At 36.9% G+C, this 21,893-nt stretch overlaps 1 long non-coding RNA gene across 3 annotated transcripts; it reads right to left on the bottom strand.

The window, feature by feature from the left end:
- Window positions 1–335: 335 nt before the first annotated feature.
- LOC127261134 (uncharacterized) lies at window positions 336–21,250 on the bottom strand. 3 transcript variants are annotated; one of them, XR_007840859.1, is made up of 10 exons: window positions 20,863–21,250; window positions 15,130–15,224; window positions 14,898–15,020; window positions 14,255–14,354; window positions 13,453–13,600; window positions 2,886–3,043; window positions 1,509–1,588; window positions 851–924; window positions 676–759; window positions 336–515 (listed from the first exon to the last, which is right to left on the bottom strand). It is a non-coding gene; the product is annotated as an uncharacterized LOC127261134 (long non-coding RNA). The 3 variants fall into 3 exon arrangements; XR_007840858.1 differs by lacking the exon at window positions 2,886–3,043; XR_007840860.1 differs by lacking the exons at window positions 851–924; window positions 2,886–3,043.
- Between the last annotated feature and the right edge of the window lie 643 nt (window positions 21,251–21,893).

Here is a 21,893-nt window from a genome sequence, read left to right as displayed (position 1 = left end):
AATTGAACAAACACATCTTTTTTCTAAAGTATTTTGATCAATAACATAATAATCCAAATTGTCACACACTCACAAACTCAAATATCAATCAATTAGAAGCATTTCAAAAAATTGTGACTCGGTTGAGCAGACACGTGCTCCAAACACAGTTCCAATGTACCTCTGTTATATTTTCAGAAACCTCTATTGTCAACAAGTCATATATAAGAGACTATCATCATACCTGTAATTTTCGTAAATCTAATATAATACATCAAATTTACAAAAGAGCTTCAATGAAATAACAATTTTATTGTTTTATATTTACGTACAATATTACATTATGTTTAGCACGCCAAAAGTAATTACAAGGAAATGATTGACGGACATCCTAATTACATCTTTAAATATCTACGAAAATTGAGGCACAAACCAAATTGGGTACTTTTGCAGCTGCAATTAAGATATCAGCTTCATGGCAAATTTGTTATGGATTTTTGGTAGTGGATGAAGAATAGTCACTTTCGCATATGTTTCTGCCAATAAATGGATAAAATATTGATGTTCAGCAACTTAGGAAAAAAATATGTGATTATACAATTAATTGCATAATTAGAGTGCATGAACATAATATCTTTACACACTAATTTAAATCTACTAGACTAAGATCAATTATAATTATATATATATCAATACCTGAAGAAGTAAAGTTGCAGGCAATCCGACAACGTTACTTATATCAATCACCAGAATATTTTTTCCCAGAATATCAACACCAAACTGCAGAAGAAACTCAATGCAATCTTTAGGAGTACATGATATAAACAATATTTTTTTATTATTTTATTATATGATAAACTTAATTATTTACTTAATGAACTCATTCTTGAACTACACAATATGAGTTTTCCTTCACTTCACTTCCAATTTGTTGTCATCCATCATCTATAATTAAAAAAACACAGAGACTCCATCAATCAAACTGCTTCCATATAAATAAATAGTTCCGTAAACTATTTGCATTAATTTTTTTCATTCACCATACAAAGATTGTGTATTTAAAAATGATAACCAAAACAATACCTTTTGATTCAATCTTCTACACTCTCAATTGTAACAATAATGTAAAAAACATCTTTTGTGCACCAATCAAATCAGTTCAAAAAAGCAACAACCTACACAGTTAATGGTGGGGGATGGTGTACATACATATCAGCATAAACATGAATATTTTAGAGTGCATCCTACTTCAATTCAAAATGAAATCAGACGCATGTTTCTCAATTTTCATTTTTTTTTCTTTTCACGATACTGAAATGTTTGTAAATGTTTATCAACAGTTATGTTTCACCCAAATAAAAATAGAATATTGAATCCCGCAGGCTCCCTTGCATTTTTACATATACAAACAATACCTTTAACAAAATATGTATTCTCCACATATTGACGATATCTTCATCGCATAATAATGTCACATAGCTTTTCTAAATAAATGCAATATATTGAATTTTTATTGTCTCAATACTTACCTTATTCCCTCTTTATGATAGATTCATGTAAAGATCCGCCAGCATTGTGCCATCTTCTACACCAATTACATGATGCTCACCTTCATACGAACAAATGATATATAATATCAGACTACTTTGCTCTATGTCCATCGGAACCTATATTAACTATCTTAAGTCATATAAGCAATTCAACAATCTTACACAGAATACAATAAACTTATATGTTCTTATGGAATTCTAGTATGTATGAATCCCCAATAGCAACAAATACCCAATTCACAAAATAACAATTACAATCTACTTCACAAAAGAGCAACAAAAATACCCAATAACAACATAATTCAATATCAAAATCACCCAAGAAATACCAAACATTCTCCCCAAAATAACAATTTCCTTACTAACTCAAATGCTACCGATACAAATACAAACCTAGCAATTTCCTTCCAAGGACGGCGATCGTGGAGCCGGGCCAACCAGAGAATGGTGTCAATTTGGAGATCGACGGTGACAGCTCTTGGAAGTTCTTCAATCGAATCGTACGACCGCCAACGACAAAGAATCAGAATCAGTAACTGCCCTTGGAAATTTTTAAACAAAATCGAATGACAAACGATGACAGAGAACCGGCAAGACAATGGAAGAATGGGAGAGAAATGAAATTTCCACACGGCTAAAAGCTGGGCGATCGGACGGGAAGTTGCTTCCGATCTGACGTGAGAGAGCTTAACGGGTATATGAGAAATATCGCGCGAACAAGAAAAAGAAAAAATAAAAAAGGGGAATGAAAGAAAGAAATCGATTATAGGGAGCGAGAAGAACGATATTGGTAAAGAAGGGAGTTCAGATAAAGGGTTTATAAATAGGGACTGAATCTCAACTGAACATTACCCAGAGGGATTTAATCCCAATTGTGCGTAAAAAAAAACTCAAACATATATATTTCACTTATTTATTACCTGTTGAAAAAGTAATACAAAAATATATTCCAAATTATATATAATTATTTATACACAATAGAAAATATAAATAATAAAATCTAATGATTATATGAAATGAGATTTGAATACTTCGAGAGTTCTAATTAACTTAAATTTTTGTATATATTAAATCAAAAGACGATTTTTAAAGTAAAAATAATATCTATTTTTCTCATTATTCTTCTCATTTCGTCTCTTATTTCTTCTCTAATTTGGCTTTATTTTCCTTTGACTTCAATCTCGTCTTTATCGAGTTCTTCTTTGTCATCTTTGTCTTAATATTAAAGAAATACAAACTAAATTATTGCATATATTTTTATAAGTAGAAAGCAGACAAAAATAAAATCAAGATGAAAAAAAAATAGGAGATATCAATGTTGAATTTAAATGCCCGATCCTTAAAGCGGAAGCGTACCCGAAGATGAAGCCATATACAATCTTGGGTGATTAAAGGTTTGGTCTTCCAAGATCAGAGTGCCGATTTCCTTTATGTCCTTGACAGATGAGGAGTAGAAATGCAAGGAGAATCAGATCTCTTTTACGGCGTTATGATCCCGGGGACCTAACCCTAGCCTAATTATAATAGGGGAAACATAATTATAATTACAATTATACTCTTAATTAATATTATTAATTTGTCACATCACCAAAATAATAATATTATACGGGTAGTGCACTTCCATTCCATAACAATCAAGCCTATCAGTCAATAATTAATTATATTAATTAGACCACTTAAAATAATACGACTGAATAAAATAATGACTTTAACAACATATTCGATACACATATTTGATCCCAAATCCAACAATCTCCCACTGGATCTAGTATGTGTCTGAATGAACATATTGTTCCTTATGAGTTCAATTTTTAGTCATTATAAAACAAGACTTGCAACAATCTGGTCCATCAATCACAACAATATAGGACTAAAGAAGCATTCGCCGTATCAACAGCTAAACTCGCAGTAATCACGAATATCAATGTAATCAAATGACATAGCTCAATCATGGAACATGCAGACAAAAAATTACATAAGTGTAATATGAATATGTCAATTTTCTACTGGTCCAAACTGAATGAGATCGTAAATTACTTAAACATAATGTCCAAAACGTCATAAACTGAAATAATGATCAAAAGAGTATAAAAAAAAATATCAAGTGAACGACAAAAGAATATAAATGCACACTCCCACTGCAGTGAAGCTTCCTCAAATTTGTAACACACCTATATGAAAAGTATGCTAATGGAAGACCTTAGGTGTTACATCTTTAGTTAGGGGGTCTGCCAACATAGATTTTGTCTCTGAGTGCTCAATCGAAATCTGATGATCTTTCACTCCCTCCTTCACAACTAGGAACTTAATGTCAATATGGTTTGACCTGAACGTGCTCCTATTGTTATTGGAGTACTCAACGGCTGAATTGTTGTCACAGAAAATCTTGATGGGTTTTTCAACCATCGGAATGATTTGCAGCCCAGCGACAAAGTTCTTTAGCCAAATCGCTTGTTTTGATGCCTCAAAACACGCCACGAACTCAGCTTCCATAGTGGAACTGGTAACGAGTGTCTGTTTGGCACTGCGCCAAGCGATGGCCCCACCAGCCAACATATAGATATAGCCAGATGTAGATTTCCTACTATCTTGGCATCTTGCAAAGTCGGAGTCAGTATCCAACGATCTCTAATTGGTCTGACCTTTTATATATGAGCATGTGATTATTAGTTCTTGTCAGATATCTCATCACCCTTTTGGCTGCCTTCCAGTGATCCAATCCAGGATTACTGAGATATCTGCCTAACACACTGACTATGTACGCAATATCTGAACGCATACATACTTGTGCATACATGAGGCTCCCAACTGCCAAGACATAGGTGATCATTTTCATCTCATCAATTTCCAGATTTACTTTAGGGCATTGGCTGAGACTTAATTTCTCTCTTTTAGTTATAGGGGTATCTCCCGGATTGCATTTCTGCATGTTGAATCGCTCCGAGTATTTTATCAATATAGCTCTTTTGAGATAATCCAAGAATACACCGAGATCTATCACGATATATTTGGATCCCTAATACAAAAGATGCTTCACCAAGATGTTTCATTTCAAAGTTACTCTTTTCGTGCAACATGCTCACATTATTTGTGGCAAGCAAAATGTCATCCACATACAAAACCAAGAAAATAAACTTGCTTCAATTGAACTTGTGATAAACACAATCATCAACCACATTCATCTCAAAAGCATATGAGAGAATTACTTGATGAAACTTGTGATACCACTGTCGAGACGCTTGTTTGAGCCCATAGATGGATTTTCTTAATTTACAAACCATTTTTTTTGGGTCACCAACCTCAAAAGTTTCTGGTTGTACCATATAGATCGTTTCATCAATGTCACAATTTAGAAAAACCGTCTTAACATCCATTTGATGGAGCTCTAAATCAAAGTATGCCACTAGAGTTATGATTGTCCTAAAAGAGTCTTTCAAAGAAACCAGAGAGAAAGTGTCTTTATAGTCAATCCCCTTTTTCTGAGTATAGCCTTTAGCTACAAGACGTGCCTTATACCTCTCCACATTACCATTTGCATCCCGTTTGATTTTAAAGATCCATTTGCAACCTACGGGTTTTGCACCTTCTAGCAATGGGACAAGTTCCCAAACTTTATTGTCTTGCATTGACTTGTACTCATCACGCATTGCATCGATCCATTTATCTGAATAAGGACCCTTCATGGCATGATAAATATTAATTGGATCATCCTCAGTCATGCCATCATTGTCCTCATTTTCTTGAAGAAATGTCACATAATAATCCGGAATGGCATTTCTTCGTTCTCTAGTGGATCTACGCAATTGCGTTGGCTCTTGAACTGTATGTTCTTGAGTTTGTTCCATAGGCATAGGTTCCTGTTCTATACGAACGGGTTCCTCAGTCGCACTTTGAAACTCTATGGGAGCTGGAATGACTGCTAACTCATGAGGGGTTTGATCAATCACATCAGTGATTTCTTGATCCTCAAAAGTAAAGTCTAAACCTGTATTTCTCCCTTTAAACTCAACATCCTCAAAGAACTTGGTAGTAGCCGTCTTAAAAATAGTTCTTGATGTTGGATCATAAAATTTATACCCCCTTGACCGTTCTGAGTAGCCAATAAAATAACTGTTTACTGTACGAGATGCTAGCTGTGGTTCATTTGGCCTATAGGCCTTCGCCTCAGCTGGACAACCCCACACCCTTAGATGATTTAAGCTAGGCTTGCGCCAAATCCATAGTTCATAGGGTGTTTTGGCAGTCGCCTTAGTTGGCACTCGATTAAGGATGTAGACTGCTGTCTTTAGTGCTTCTTCCCATAATGATGGTGGCAAAGTAGACTGACTAATCATACTTCGAACCATATCCTTCAATGTGCGGTTTCGTCTCTCAGTAACACCGTTCATGGTAGGTGAACCGGGCATGGTGTATTGAGTGACGATTCCACACTCCTTAAGGAAGTCAACAAAAGGATTAAGGTAGTAGCTTTCAGCTTTGTGGAGGCAGGGGTTTTTTGGTTTTATGGAAGCCCTACTTCTGGATAAGCTTTCGGATGCAAGGTCCCTTCTATATTTTGAGTAATTTGGACTTAAAGTTCAACAATAGCCCTTCTCAAAAGGGGTCCAATGCAAAACGTATGAAGCTTTACCCTTTTTGGAATTTTTTTTTCGGAGCTCAGATCGGATATTGGTTATTTGAGCTATCAAAACCCATGCTTTTCTGCACTTAATCCCTTTTTCCCAAGACTGACGTGACGGCTGAGAATTTCTTCGACTGTCGCGGTGCGTGGGAGAAAAGACACATAGGGTTTTGAGAGGGTTTTGGATTTGTCCATTCGCACACTCCAACTGTGTCACTCCTCACCCTTCACTCTCTTCCTCAACCTCCCAATTCGTCCGATTCCTCTTCTTCTTCCCCTCGATTTTATATTTTCCTTCTCGAATTCAACCGCGGATTTCCATGGCCTCATCGGAGATTCAAGCTCTGTCTTCCCTTCAACTTGGTGACACAAGTATTCCCCCGCCGGCGACATCTGAAGGTAGGGTTCATTAATATTTACCGGTCGAGGGTCCTCTGCATTTGGCTTCTGACGGAAAATCTTGGGCACTGAACCCGTCGGCCGAGACAGAGGATCAAAGAGACGAACTCCGGAGAACTCTCATTGGAATGGTGATAATCCCTTGTTAATAGCAAAACCGTTCTATATTTTATCGCTTCGGCAAGGACGTATTTTGACCCGTTATCCAAACAGCAAGATGTTTGTAGAATGGACGGAGACTTTGGAGGACAAGTTGACTCTCAATGAGAGGCATAGGGGATCGACGACATGATTACCGTCAGTACTCAGGTATCACATCCAAATCCTGATCTTCTCTTCCTTCTTTAAGCTTTTGGTGTCCGAAGATAAATGGATTTTGCTTGCCTTGCGGCATGTTTTCCCCAACATTGCTTGATGTTCCTGTACTTTTGGATCTCTCTATTACTAGGGATAATTATGCCCTTCTTTCTGCTCCTGCGAATATTGTTGACTTCTGCATAGATTATGCTAGGTCTAGCTCTAGCACAACTGTATATAGGAAATATGGGAAGCCATGTTCAAAGTTTAGCTTGATGGATAACCATAGGATCTAATTATTGCTTTAGATAAATCGCTTTGTAGTGGGCTCGGCTAATAAGAACTTGATTATGAGCCTCTGGTTTCGTCAATTATGGAGGGTGATTACTTGACCCTTGCTCAATTCTTTCTGGGCCACTTATATCGAACCATCAATGATCTTTATTCTCCCTTGGCTCGGGAGGAACATATAGTCACCCAAAGGAGGTCGTTATGGTTCCTTTGGGTCACTTACATGTTTTCCGAATTGTTTGATATCCCGTGGCCTTTTCAAGTCCCGGAAGAGGAAAAAATTGGTGTGTTTTTGGCCGGATTTCAGTGCTCCCAGAATGCGTTCCAAATTGTTGATTTCTTTCTCAAGTTGCATACTCATGAGGATGTTCAATTCTTCCCTCTGCCAGAGCGGTCTCGGGGACCCGACTGGTTTTCCCAAGCCTCCACCAGTGAAGGAAGATGATTCGTCCAACTGGTCTTTCATTACCTTTTCAGGGAATCAAGTTCTGGTTGCAAGACCTTTGATCCTTGGTCTAAAGCCCACTTCTCGTTTATTACCAATTAGGGTGGAAGGGTACTTTCCACAATTGTACGCCACCAATTTGGCCTCCAAAAAATTGTCCCAGCATACGGTTTTTACTACCAAGGACCATTCCCTCCAGAGCCGCAAGATCTTTCTTCTAATGACCTTGAGATTTATCGGGGTTTGAATGCGGCAATTGAGGGCCTGCCTCTCCTTTCTTTTTTGAAACCAAGCCTTCTACTGACTCTTCTTTCGTGGATTGGTGGAAGTCCCTGTGCAGCGTTTTTTTTAATGATTCTCTAGCCACTTGGTTGGGCCGCCTCATTGACACAAGTTCCGATCATCAAATTGAGACAACTGAGTGCATCCCCGGATACTGTCGAAGGTTTTGTTTCCCTATCATCTTAATTGTTTGTTCAATGACTGTGTGACTAACTCTTTCTCTGTATTTGCAGTGTTAGATTCTCCCCATTTTCGTAGATTGGCTCAACATGCCAGGGCCAAAGCTAATGCTTCCAAACCTCCCGAGAAACGTTTTACTGCCACTTCTCCCAAGACTCAAGTTGATACTTTTCATTCTAATTCTTGCTTGAATGATTGTTGCATTTTACTCACCTTGGTTGTTGTATGCAACCCGCCAAGAAAATACAAAAGGGTTTTGAACAGCCTATAGTTGTCAAGGCGGCCTCACAACAACCAACTCAATCAACGACAAAAGCTCCTCCAAAACCTCGTCCGTCCAAAGCTTCGGCCTCAAAGGCATTGCTTCTTTTTTCTTAGCTACAATTGGCAACATATTTTTCAATGCCAACTCCTGTTATGACATACGCCTTCGAGAGTATCAGAGACTTAGCTTCCCTCTAGGGAACAAACTTCAGCTCTTCCCAACATCACTCTTGCTGCTCTTGATCAGGATATCAACTTGGAAAGGTTTCGTGAGTACTTAACTGGACATAGAGATGCAGTGGCGGCTCCAGCAGTTTCGAGCCAATTGGCCCTGCTTGGAGGCAGCACCTGAGAGTCCTGACACACTAAGTTTAATCCAGTTGGCCCTCTTGAACCTTGCAGAGGCTCCTTCAAATGCAAATCTTCCCGAATCAATTCGTACTCAATGGACTAGCCTATCTTCTAGAGTAAATGATATGTGCTATATTAGATAAATATTTTATTATATTTTGAGCGAATTTTGGGTGTGAAATTCGTATATATGTTCTTAATGATGTGTTTTTGAGTTGTTCACTAGGCATTGCAGAGTTGGCAAATTTTTGGGCATATTGTGCAAGCAAAGAGCAGAAAGGCGTTAGGCATGATCATGCAAGTACAAAACATAATGGGAAAATTGAAAATTACAAAACAGTCCTCCATGGTAGATTGGCAAACTTAGAAATTATGGGGATGTAATTACCAATGGGATATAATTACAAATGGGATCATGGGACAAAGAATTAAAACACACGACTTGCAATTGAAGAATGGGGAGAATAAATGCACTACCATGTTCTTCACACAAAATCAATCCTTGTTGGGGAGAAGAGAAATGGAAAAAAGAAGAGCAGTGCGGAGAGAACTTCGAGGAAGAGCGCATACGACTTCCGGGCATTCTTCTTTCATTATCAGTATTGTTTTTCTTTATCGATTTCCAAATTGAAGGCTTGATGAATTTCTTATTTCTCTTTGTGTTTTCGATTTTCATGGATTTTGAGTAATTTATTTTCTAACTTAGGTATGAATTGACGTTTGGGATAAAAATTTGTGATACTTGGTTTTGATTTTAATTTGATGTTTATTAGTATTGGGCATTTTTAATTTCTCTGTTTGGCGAGATTATAAATCTGAAATTGATATTTGTGGCCATGTATTAGTTTGAGATTTCATAGCTATATTGAAGATTGACACCCGTAATTGTGTAATCTTTCAATTGAAGTAGCAACCTAGAGGAAGAATACTCTATGGAGTAATTAAAATCAATTTTGAACAAATCCTCGTAGGAATTTGGTTAAATTGAATTGGCCTTTCTGGTTCTCAATGTTGTCAAAGCAGTAATACTATAGTCGTACATAGGATTCTCACTCGATTAGGGAATAGCTAGCGGTCGTACCTTAGGTATCGATAAAGTAAGGAAAGATTACTTGTGAACGCGTGTAGATCAATTGAAACCAATTTATCCAATAAACCAATAAACTTGATTATGGCCGATGAACGAATTTTCATATACCGAATGGAAATTCGTGCATAGGCTAGAGTTTAGTTAATTTTTGTATTTGTTTATATTTTAACTTAGTTTATTTTCTTTCTAGTTTGAATTATTTTTCTGCTTATTTAGCATGATAATCCAAATCCCCCAATTATATATATAATTATAAATTATTAAGTTGTCAAATCTTTATTGCTTCCTGCGGAGACGACCCTACTCATCACTACTATATTGTATTTTGCATTTTTCTGTGACGTAGGAACTAATATCTATTTTGCAGCTGTATGACAGGCTTGCAATTTTGGCGCCACTGCCGGAGAGCAGTATTTAGTTTGTTTTTTTTTATATTTGGTTGTTTATATTTTACTCTATTTTCTTGCTTAATATATGACGAGGGTGAAGAGATCGAAGAAGTTGAGGAAGAGGTGATACATCCGATGGCACAAAGAATTGATGTGACCATCATGAAGGGATAACCTATGCATTTTTCTGGAATTGGGCCACAAGTCCCAAGGACCATAAGATCAGGAGCACCTTACAAAGCATTGGACCTCCCATAAATTACTACCCCTAATTGAAGGGATCCCATAAATCAATATCCCCCAATTGAAGGAATTCCATAGATCAAGGGATCACCAATAATCGTGGGATTGCCAGCAATTTTGGGTCAATAATACTAAATAAGGCTGATTATAATCTATATAATTTTATTTTATTTAGGATGCACTTTCTTGTTTTAATTTCCATGGGTCCTCTATAAAAGGTCCCATGATTATCATTGTAAAGATTATTCATTCAACAAAGATATTTTAAAAACTGGTTTTTATTTCAAAAGCAATTCTTGTGCATTGTTTGAAGTGTAATTTTGAGTGATTCGGTTACATTTTCATATCCCTAAATCGAGTTGTTTCAAGTGATTTGAAACAAGTCGTGGCCTCTCAAATAGTCCTGGAACTATTATTGCCTTAGCTTGTATTGTCGGTTTGTTTAGAGGATTGTGAGACATGAGTTTGATCTCTCATGTTGCCTTCCTAACTATCTCTCAATTCAAGAGAGTTCGGGTTATCTCCATTAATATAGATATATATATATATATCCATTCATCCCTTGTTTTATCCAAATCTTTCCAATATTTTTATTACTTATTCATGTGGAATTCGATCCGAACTATCATCCTTGGCAAGTTCACATCATCTGGTATGAGAGCTAGTTGGTAAAATCTCTTGATTGATATCATGGTTCTTATTTGAAAAACAAAAGTCCCAAAAAAAAAAAAAATACCAAAAAAAAATATCTGAAAAAAAAATCCGAAAAAAATTTTATAGTCTTTCTCGTTTTTCTATTTGATTATCTAAAGGTCTTATTACTTGTGATTTTTACTTAAAAGTTTTTGATTTGGGAATTGCATTGGGTCGTTGCCAGTTTTATTTGAGTGAGTGAAACACGAGCGGAGTGAAAAAGTGTTTGTGACAAGATCATTTCATACCGAAAAACGCGATTCAAGAGAGGAGAAACCTGTGTGAGGATATAACCTTTTTTTATTTTTATATTTTTTCTTTGATGGTAGGTGAAGGACACCTAGACGAACGCCCTAATCCTCAAATCATAACGCTATCCAAAGCATTCGAAGAATGATTCACAAAGAAACTTACTGACGAGATGGACACTATACACTAGATGTTGGCCTATCTTGCTCAATCTATTCGAGAATTGACAACTAAGTGTCAACAGGTCCAACCTGCCCCCAACGCTAGTCGATCTGCAAGGTGGAATCCTATATACCGAGGTAGGGAAGACTCTTTTGAAAATTTTGATGAAGAATGGGTGCCACCCCCTCCAAATAAATACAATCAAGATCCTATGAGGAACTAAAAGATTAACATCCTTTCTTTCAATGGAAATTCTGACCCGGATGTTTATCTTGATTGAGAGAGGAAGATGGAGTTGATTCGAGATTGCTCTTCATATGATGATGAGCAATGGACGAGGATTTTTTTAATGAAGTTCACCGATTATGCCCTTAATTGGTGGGAACAACTGAGTACAAAACAAAGGCGAGAAGGGCAAGCCCGGATCATCATATGGGATGGGATAAAAAAGGCTATGAGGAAACAATTCGTGCCATCCTAGTATAGAAGGGAGCTGCACGAACGAGTTCAACAAATATCTCAAGGTAATAGAACTGTAAAGGAGTATTATAAAGAGCTTGAGATAGCCATGATGCAGGCTAATATTGTGGAGGATCCTGAAGCAACCATGGCTCGATTCATGTGTGGAATACACAACTAGTCAGCCTTATACAAATAGCCCTCAGATACAATCGTACGGGGAATTCCATACATTCTAACAACTTCTTTGAAAAACAAATTAGCAATACGCAACGCGTAATTGTTCCACGTCTGCGCATGCTTGGAAAATAACATTTTTCCTGCAAAAGTTTAAGAGTTTTGGTGGCTCCAAAATGCCCCATGAGTCCACCTTCATGGACTTTGTGAGTTAAAACAGTTTGAATATAATTGTGTTATTCATAGTGCTACTAACATGTCCCCTTTTGAAGTACTGTACGGCTTCAATCCTCTTTCTTCAATTGATTTATTGCTACTACTATATAGTGAGCGACAAAATGTTAGTTTCAGGGATCGGGCACAAAAGATTCAGGAGCTTCATAAGACAGTACAAAAGGAAATTGACACCACCAATGCGTGGCCTGCCAAAGCTGCTAACCGTCACCGCAAGAAAATTGTCTTCCAACCTGGTGATTAGGTGTGGCACAACGCAAGTATAAGTTGTCCCCACGAGGCGATGGTTCTTTTCAAGTCGTTGAACGCATCAACGATAATGCCTACAAACTAGACCTCTCAGGTGAGTATAATGTCCATGCTACATTTAATGTAACTGACTTGTCTCCGTTTGATGTAGGTGACGAGAGGTTGATGGAACAACCTTTTCAAGAGATGGGAGATGATGTGACCATCATGAAAGAATCGGACCCAATCATAACTCTTCCTGGACCAATCACTAGGAGCCGATATCATAAATTTCAATTGGCAATTACAAAGTGTGTCAAACTTTCAATGGATGCCACCGTTGAACTCTACACCGATACTGAAAATAAGCCATGCATTCTTCTGGAATTGGACCACAAGTCCAAAGGACCATAAGGCCATGAGCACCTTACAAAGTATTGGACCTCCCCTAAATTACTACCCCTAATTGAAGGGATCCAATGAATCATATCCCCTAATTGAAAGAATTTCATAGATCAAGGGATCACCAATAATCGTGGGATTGCCATCAATTATGGATCAATAATACTAAATAAGGCATTATAATCTTTATGATTTTATTTCCTTTAGGAGTGAACTTTCTTGTTTTAATTCCATATAATTTTAAATATGGACTAATACATTTATTTCCGTCTTTTCATGGCTTGTCAGGTGAGGAACCACAAAAGCACTTACAAGAGTTTGATGTAGTGCATACGAGTACGGGTTTAGGGTTTATAAGCTCGATTAAAATTCTCAAGTAGATAGAAGACTGACATTTACATTCTTGATTAAAATTTATGAATGAATTTTTCGTAAGGGTCTATAAAAGAGCATTTGTAGAAATTTACCTCAATGGCAGCATCCAACGCCTCAAAAGAATCACAACTAATGAAACCAAAACTGCGTGAATTCCTAGTATCTTTGATGATCGCCTTCGTAGCATGAGGAAAACTTGACAGAAGGAATCCACCAACCTAAATTCACTGGAATGGACAACTACAAAAATAATAAAACTCAAATATCAGAAGTGTATAAAAGTTTGAAATAGAAGTCAAGCTTACATATGCAATATATGGCCACAATTTTCTCAGTTGTTTGTTTTGCCATTTCATCTAAAAGTATAAAGATTAGCATAATGTAGAAAAATCCAAACATATAACTATTGAAAAGGTATAATCATACATTCAGAGCCTCTTAGTCACCATAAAACAAGCATTCATTTTGGATATCAAGACTGTTATATCTTTAACTAAATCTAGACCATATCCCATTAAAAGCTAAGAGATTACCATTCCTTACTCTCCTGAAACTCGAAAAAGCTTATAATTCATCCACACTTAGTTCAATATCACATTTAACAGAGAGACACCAAGAAAATTAATCCTCACATGTTGTTTCACATGAAAAGATAACAACTGACAGCAGTGGATAAATCATTACTGTTCTTTATATCAAATCCCTTCAACACAGTTGTATGCATAAATGTGAGTAAATATTAACCATCCATCCCTCTGCGATGTTGTATTATTCAGTAACAACCTTACCTAAAGTATCATTTCACATTTATTCATTCATGCAAATAACACCACATAACCACATAATCAAAAGGAACTCCAAAAGAATGCATAAAAGGAGAATCGATCCAGTTACCTGCTCAAACACAGGAAATGAAATCCATTCAAGGAAGTTATCACCAAATATTCTTTAAATCATCTCTGGTTAGTGACTTTAGCAATTTAATGCCAACTTCCTGTTTAGAGACCAAAACACAAACACCATGTAATCAAACTTGCTGGATATTAAAATCTATACACTCCTGCAAACACATTAAACAAATCAACGGAAGATTGATTGAAATCTAATCACTCTCAATTTAAAATAAGGAGCAGCGAGATCATATCATTCATAGGCCAATTTCATACTTATAGTTGCCATTAGATCGAACGACCGCCATTTCTCATATAGAGGACCACCAATCATATTTGCCATCGGCCAATTTCATACTAACAAGTTCAATTGGTCATCTCAATCTGTATTTATTTTTAGAGTATCGCTATTGGTCATCTCAGTTATTTGTTCACACATGATTACATATGTAATCCATCTATGATAAAAGCCAGAGGTTGAAATAACCAATATAGAATATCTCCACCTATCATTTTCTTTTATTCAAGAATGTGCAGGATTGCGAGTCATTTTGCAATGAGAAAAGTTCACGGCATAGCATAGTTTAATCTTAAGAACAATATTTCAAAATTTTATAAAGTTGAATGAAAACGCATCAAACACTCACCTCAACAACAGGTTTTGCAACAAATTCATATCCTCTCTTTTGTGATGCGAATTCATTAAGAAGCTCATCAAACTCATATGTGTCCGAGTCCCAATTATTTTTACAAAGTTTCAACCTCTTAAGCTGCAAAATATAATGTGAAAAAATGGCATCGCTGTGAATCTTATTAATAGATCATACCATAGGATACATAAAAGTCAAAAATCAATAATATTAAAGTTTAATCAAGAACCTCTGATTGCAACTCCACACAATAAGCAAAATCTGCATCTGCTACCTGCTCTTCAGAAATCTGAGGTCTCAATCTTACAGCAACTCCGACTCTTCCTGAAATTACTCCAACAACATATATATTCAGAAACAGTCAAATGATCATAAGCAGCACACTTATGCTAAATAACTCTTAAGGAGATAAGTTACTCAAAAAATTCAGTGAATCTTGGAAACATGACATTACAATCCAAACACTAATTCCTTTTTCCAAAGTAATTTCGGAAATTAAACTGCCTATTTTTTTTTTCAGAAACGCTCTTTGACTATTATGTACACATGGAAAACCCTTCCCTTTTACAACCCATCTTCCATAATAATCATATCTATCATTTAATTATGGTCTGCATACACTTGAATTTTGCACAGAATGCACAATCGTGAATCTCAAACGCTTAATTCACCTTTACAAATCATGATCATGGTAGAAACTTATCTGTCTTACTAATAACAACTCCTATAATTCTAAACTCATCACACACATTATTTGGTAGAGCAAAAACAAGCGCTTACTCTCTGTCAATGCATGAGTAATAAAAGCTCACCTAATTCCTAATGCACCTTCAATCAAATCAAATCCTAATAACAAACCCAACAACCAGTAGAACACTTCAATCGATTTTTTTGGATTCAAATAATTAATCAGTGAGAGCACAAACCATAAAACCAAATAAACATTAAATTGTAACAAGACACTGTTGAGCAATCATTCAAAAAGCTAATCCAATCTCTCCGATAATCAAACATGCAACCATCCAAATCCTTCGCAAAACCAACACTCTCACTCAGCAAAAATAATCAGATAGATCTTTGAATCTTTATAAGACTGAACCCAAGATTATTGCAACAAACGATTAAGAAGAGAAAACCTTGAATTGAGAAATTAAAACAAAGCAGACTTCTATATTTCTTCTTGTGTGGATCAAATGACAACAACAATCACAGTTTTGTCTAGCACCTATTTCAATAATTTATCAAGTTGGTAGACTCACCAACCAATTTAAGGTAGTCAACTGTTGAGGTGCATTCCTAAATCAATCAAGTTTATAATTGAGTTACCAAAGCTTCTATATATCAAAAGTGGTAAACAAGAATTCCACCCACCGATAGGGTTAGATGAAATTCACGTGTGAGTTCATGGAGCACACACTCTGCTAACCCCATTTTATCCATCAGAGAAGTAGATTGAACCCCAATATGTTCATCTTTAGAAGCATCACTACATATGTGAAAAAGAAAAAAAAATGAAAATTACTAATAAACAAATGAACTAAGGAAAATTTATGAAATTTCAAATATTAATCAATAGAAATGACAATTCAATACCATGATCCTTAAAATAGAGTACTGTAATATGTAATGTAAGCGAATTTTGGAGAGAGAACACATGCATATGTGTCTCTACTTTTTCTGTAAAACAGATCGCACATATATATTTGGCATTAACAATCTCAGTATAACTCCACCAGAAATATTTTAGGATACATTGGAGAGCAAACTACTACGTTGAAATGAATAGGCAACCGCCATTGAATTTTGTGGACACCTAAGTTGCGATTCAAAGGCTGTCACGTCTCCAGCCTGAGCGCGCGAGAAATCAGAGGGATTGGGGAAGAAGAAGACAGCGCGCGAGGGATCAGAGGGATTTGGGAAGGAGAATACAGGTAATTCGGTTAGATTTTTCATTATTCGCAAAATTGGTTCAATACAGGTATTTATATACCCTAAATTGCAAAATTAGGAAGAAGCTTTTTCACGCTTTTACAAGTTAACGCTTTTATTAATATTTGCCATTTTTCTCCTTCTTCATTTCTTCGTGACAATACCTCCCCCTTCAAACATGACTTGTCCTCAAGTCGCAACACCAGGGAAGCGTGTGTTGAAATCCTCAAAGAACTCCCATGTGGCCTCTTCCTCAGGAAGGTGGGCCCATTGAACCAAGAGTTGGGTTGCCGGCGAAGATCCTCGCTTGACAAGGCGACGGGCCAAAATTTTTACTGGTTGCAACATAATCTTCCCATCATCATCAAAAGAAGGCAAGGAGGCAATGACAGTAGACAGTGGACCAACATGTTTCTTCAGAAGAGAAACATGGAAAACTGGATGGATGCGAGAAGACGTGGGCAACTCCAAGCGATAGGCAACAACACCAACACGAGCTAAAATCTTGAACGGACCAGCATACTTGGGGCTTAACTTCCAGACATCCTTGGAGTGAAGTGAAAGTTGCCGATAAGGCTTAAGCTTGAGGTAAACCCAATCTTCTTCTTTAAATTCACGTTCACGACGATGAGAATCTGCATAATACTTTATACGAGATTGAGCTGCCAATAGGGCCTGTTTAAGTAGATGTTGGGCTTGCTGTTGATTAGAGACCAAATCTTGAACCCCTTCCACATTGGTGTAAGGTATAGGGCCAGAAAACCATGGTGTAGGATGGAAACCATATAATGCATGAAATGGAGTCGTACCTAGGGAGGTGTGATAGGAAGTATTGTACCATACCTCTGCCATAGGTAGCCAGTTGAACCATTGCTTAGGATTAGCACTGCACATACACCTGAGATAAGATTCCAAGCACTGATTTACTCTCTCAGTTTGTCCATCGGTTTGTGGATGGTAGGCTGTGCTTAATCCCTGCTCAATCCCCAACACCTTAAACAACTGTTGCCAAAATTGACTAGTGAATACCTTGTCTCTGTCAGAAATAACACTGTGAGGTAAGCCATGTAATTTGCAGATTGACTGTAGGAACAAGTGAGCAAGACTAAAGGCTATAAATGGGTGAGCAATGGCAATGAAATGAGCATATTTGGTGAATCTGTCAACAATCACCCATATGGTGTCTTTGCTGGCTGATTTAGGTAATTGCTCAATAAAATCCATAGAGATATGAGTCCAAGCCTGCTCCGGAACTGGTAGGGGTTGCAATAACCCTGGATTATGAACATTCTCATGCTTGCTCACTTGGCACACTTGGCAAGAAGCGACAAAAGTCTGTACATGCTGCCTTATCCCTGGCCACCAAAAAATACTGGACACCCTCTGAAATGTGGCATTAATGCCCGAATGACCACCAACACTTGAGCTGTGGAACTGATGTAGGATCTGATCTCTTAGATCTCCAGAACAACCCACCACCAATTTGCCTTTATGTCTCAATAGTCCTTCATGATAGCTGTACAAAGACATATTATAAGGTAAGGTAACCAGCTCAGCTATTGTATTCTGGAGGAACAAATCAGTGCCATAGCTGTTGATAATTTCACCCACCCACATAGGCTTAAAGATAGTAATAGCTGCACATTTTCCTTCCACCAATTCCTCATTTAAATGGTGAACTCTAGACAATGCATCAGCCACTCTGTTTTCAGTTCCCTTTTTGTGTTCAATGCTGTAATCAAACCCCAGGAGTTTGGTCAAATATTTATGCTGCAATGGTGTTGAGATTTTTTGATCTAACAAGTATCTCAAGCTCCTCTGATTTGTTCGAATAATGAATGGAGCGTGAAACAAATAAGACCTCCACTTCTCCACAGCCAATATAATAGCTAAAAATTCCTTCTCATATATTGATAACCCCAAACTTTTAGGGCCTAAAGCCTTGCTTAGGAAAGCCAAAGGGTGCTGGCCCTACATGAGAACAGCTCCCAAGCCCTTGTAAGATGCATCAGTCTCAACAACAAAAGGTTTAGTGAAATCAGGTAAGGCCAAAACCGGAGCTGTAGTCATTGCGTTTTTAAGAATTTGGAAGGCAGTCTCAGCTTCTGGAGACCACACAAACCTCCCCTTTTTTGTAAGATCAGTTAAGGCCTTAGCAATTGTTCCATAATGTTGAATGAATTTTCTGTAGTATCCCGTGAGGCCTAAGAATCCTCTTAAAGCCTTAACATTAGATGGGGTTGGCCAGTCCAGCATTGCTTGAACCTTAGACTTATCCATCCGCACTATTCCACTCCCAATTATATGCCCTAAATACTCAACCTCTCTTCTTCCAAAACTGCACTTCGGTTTTTTTGCAAATAAAGTATGCTGAGATAGAATATTAAACACTATCCTCAAGTGCTTCAAGTGTTCTACCATGTTCAAGCTGTAGATAAGTATATCATCAAAGAAAACTAGGATGAAATCTCTCAAGTTAGACTTAAAAATCTGATTCATAACTGCTTGAAAAGTAGCTGGTGCATTTGTGAGGCCAAAAGGCATCACAATAACTCATATAGGCCGGAGGCAGTTACAAATGCTGTTTTTGGGATATCCTCTTCATGCATTCTAATTTGGTGGTATCCAGCCCTTAGGTCTATCTTTGAAAAGATAGTTGCTTCCCCTAGCTCATCCAATAAATCATCTACTAAGGGAATCGGGTAGCTATCTTTAATTGTAGTTGCATTGAGTTTCCTATAATCAATGCAAAACCTCCATGAGCCATCCTTCTTTTTAACTAATAGCATAGGCGAGGAATAGGGGCTGTTACTGGGTCTAATAATCCCTGTTTGCAACATCTCATCCACCAATTTTTCAATCTCCCTCATTCGAAGCATATGATACCTATAAGCATGCTGCTTAATAGGTCTTATATTAGGCTTGGTGGGAATTCTATGGTCAATGCTTCTCTTAGGGGGTAAACCAACGGGGACTCCAAATAGATGTTGATACTCTTGAAGCAATGTTGCAATTTCAGTGTCACAAACAGATGCCTCCAATCGTAATTTATTATTATGCAAAGTGGAGTGAGCTTCATTTAACCTAGTCATGGGAGTTGGAGACAGTATTCCCCTTCCTTCCTTAGGTTTAACACCAGAGTCGAGAGCAATATGTGAAATATGAGGATCTAGAGGCTCCTTACCTCTGAATGAAGGTCCAGCTTGTTGTTCCTTCATGAAATTCAGAAATTGAGTCTTCAACAAATCTCCTAGACTCTCCAACTTCGCATCTAGCTTAGATTCCAGCCTAGCTTCCATTTGAATCTGGCCTTGGATTATAGCAGTTTGGCCGTCTACAACCTCTGCTACTTGTTGTTCCAGAACATCTAACCTTTGTGTTTAAGATCGCGTCATCTAGAGAGAGAGCTGCGAAATCTGGCTCTGATACCAAATTGTCACGTCTCTAGCCTGAGCGTGCGAGAGATCAGAGGGATTGGGGAAGAAGAAGACAGCGCGCGAGGGATTAGAGGGATTTGGGAAGGAGAAGACAGGTAATTCGGTTAGATTTTTCATTATTCGCAAAATTGGTTCAATAAAGGTATTTATATACCCTAAATTGCAAAATTAGGAAAAGGCGCTTTCACACTTCTACAAGTTAACGCTTTTATTAATATTTGCCATTCTTCAGCAAAATAATCAATAGTCAATGGTTCATCATAATTATACATAGCAAGATATTCAACAGATACATCTACTTCTCAACATAGAGAAATTGATCAAGTAGAAGAACATAAACATACATTATGTAGCCTTAACACTTCTTTGCAATGGAATGGGGGAAATGAGGTGGCACACAGACGGCAGAACAACAGTAATCAAACAGCTCAAACAAACAAAAATCAAGATGGGACAGAATCCCGACCAAGATGAGCATGAAAATTCAATGTAACCCTAATCAATCTACAAACCTCTGCCCCATGGTCGTGTCTCGCATACAGAATGCCCAATATATGAGAACCCCAAATTTAAAATTCTAGGGTTAGGAATCTTACATTTAGGTTGAAATCGGAAGACAGAATCAAGAAATTGGTGTTATCAGCCCCACTCGACGAGACAAGACAATATAGAAGAACTTTTACTGAGTGACTACGGGGTGCGACACAGGGCCTGTCGCTGTTGGCGGAGTTGGGTAAAAGAACCGAGGAGTATTCTCGGCGAACCGCGGTTGTTCCTCCGGTGAAGGCATCGCTGAAGAACTGCAGCAACAAACCCGATGGACAGAACAGTTCCGAACAGCATTGCGTAAGGCTGTCAACTCGTTCATAGCTTTCTTCTCCAACTCCGGCACGGCTGGGTAAAGAAGAGCTTGAGGCAGCGTGGGAGGAGGGAGGGTTTTTTTTTTTTTTTTTTTATAGCTGCGGAGTTTGAACCCATAGTTCAACATCCACACCACCATAATGGCGTAATGTAAAATTTTCGATGTCAAAGGACAAAATATACCAAACATGTAGCCATAAGTACAAATCCATATTTATAAGTATTCAACCTTTTTTTTATCTTATATCTTATACTAGCGCGTCACCTACACTATGCACAAATTATTTTTATATTAACTTATATTCTAAATTAATACTTCCTCAGTCCACAATTATTTAACATTAAAAATATTTTATATTTGTATAATTTTGTATAAACGTTCTTCTATTAATATTATAAGACAAGTATTTTTGTCATTTTTCCGTTTTGATATAGTAATTAATATTCAAATATCAACACACAAAAATAAATGTAAATTTTTTAAAGTGGACAGAGGGAGTATTTTTTAATAAATAATATTTATAGTTATATATATTATATTACTCGAATTATATCAATTTAAAAAATAACATAAAAAATAAAAATAAAAAAAATAAATTTTAAAAAAAAGAATAACGAAATAAATAATTAAAATATATATATATACAATAAAAATAAAACTACTATAACTAAAATAAAATTTAATATATTAAAATTCATCATAATTTTGTATATGGATTTTCCAAATATTATTTGAAAAAAAAAACCTCCAAATTTAAACATAATC

Source organism: Andrographis paniculata, unplaced genomic scaffold, assembly GCF_009805555.1.
Source record: "Andrographis paniculata isolate CXL003 unplaced genomic scaffold, ASM980555v1 Contig62END, whole genome shotgun sequence".
Classification (NCBI taxonomy): domain Eukaryota; kingdom Viridiplantae; phylum Streptophyta; class Magnoliopsida; order Lamiales; family Acanthaceae; genus Andrographis; species Andrographis paniculata.
The sequence above is the reverse complement of the archived record's forward strand: the minus strand, read 5'-3'. Positions and strand labels throughout refer to the sequence as shown.